The sequence below is a fragment of the Xenopus laevis genome, chromosome 1L (assembly GCF_017654675.1).
Source record: "Xenopus laevis strain J_2021 chromosome 1L, Xenopus_laevis_v10.1, whole genome shotgun sequence".
Lineage (NCBI taxonomy): Eukaryota > Metazoa > Chordata > Amphibia > Anura > Pipidae > Xenopus > Xenopus laevis.
In genome coordinates, this window is record NC_054371.1 from 156,205,311 (window position 1) to 156,207,077 (window position 1,767).

Genomic DNA, 1,767 nt, shown 5'->3' on the forward strand with positions numbered 1-1,767 from the left:
CATCATTAGTTATTTAACTATATGGTGTATCAATTATTTTGTCTGAAAGCTATTTATGCAGTATATACAGCAATTAGGGTTTGGATTGAACATAGTATTGCCATTGGATACATCTGACTCAAAAATAATGCTTAGAGGCAAGTTTGGCATAAATTATAAATTCGATTTAGCTCTGTCTGTGAAACCAGTTCTATGACAATAATTATTTTATAGTGCATGATGTTACTGTTGTTCTGTCAATTACATATACATATTATTAATTACAGTACATTATGAGCAGATTCCACCCTGTCTATATCATCAGGATACTAAACTTCAGTATGCTAGTAAAATTAACAAGCTCTTCTTTTATAGTTTTGGTGTAACACTAGGTTAATGTTTATAAATGAGTGCAGTTATTCGGGCAGACACTGCAGCTGCACATTAGCTTCTCTCTGTGCCTGTGCTGGCATTTTACAACTGTGCCACGAACTGGGTACTATCACTATACATGAAAGATGCTATGTTTGTCCTCACCACTGCTACTCCAGTGCTATCCATTCACAGCTTTCTGAGAGCTATAGCTGGATATATTCATGGATAAAGCCCAGCAACTACAGCGTGTCAGAAAAAGGCATCTCATTGATTCATTCATGAGTGGGAAATGCATATGCAGTGTGGGGGCAGAAAAAAAAGCCTTGCTGGGGTGAGTAGAAGCATCCATGTGGTAGTTACTAGAACTGGGTCTAAAATCTGAGGTGGGGTGAGAACTAATTAGTATGGTGTCCCCTAATTTCTGTAGCAGATCAGATGTCAGGGGCTCCACACACAAACAGCTGATTGGGAAGCTCTACGTATGATTTTACAAAAAGGATAATAATGAGGATCTGTACAAACTTATCCTTTTTGTGCTTGGCACTTTAAAGCTTTAAAGTGATAAATACAAAATGAAAATTTTTTATAGTGTGTGTGTGTGTATATATATAGATAGATAGATAGATAGATAGAGATATATATACACATCATGTATATGTATAAATATAGGGTTAATTTAAGTCACAGATGAGTTCCACGACTATGTTAAAGCACAAGGCCAAAGGCAGAGTGCTTTTATGCAGTTCATGGAACTCCAAGGTGAGAATATCCCACATTTTTCATGGGGTACTTTATTATAATACACAAGTTTCAGTCACTCGTGACAGAAAATAAATCAATAAGCACAGATTATAACTGACATTACAATGCACCATTTATAAGGTTAGAATACAGTCAGTCTTCGGCCTTGTGCTTTTATATGGTCATGGAACTCCTCAGTGACTTATAATATCCTTATATTTTACAATAGGTTGCACTTTATTCAAAATATAAACCGCTCTTAGGGACTGTGTACTGGCTCTTACAGTTCTGAGTATTCTGTAAATACTATAATACCATATAATACTGGGTCCGACAGCATTTTAGGGCCCCCAACAAATCCAGAGGTTGAGCTGTTTTACCAATATGTATTGAAATTGCTCAATAATTAGGGCCTCATATGGCCCCCTGTAGCCGCAGGGTCTGCTTCCTCTATAGTTACCCCCTTTATAATACACAAGCTATGAATACGCAGTAAATTATATAGTGAATAAAGTACCCCTTATTGTAAAATATAAGGATATTCGAAGTAATCTCAGCGTTCCATAACCTGTATAAAAGCACTTGGCCTTCAGTCTCGTGCTGGTCATGGAACTCCTCGGTGACTTATAATATACTTATATTTTATAATACAATAGTCACTATATAATTCAC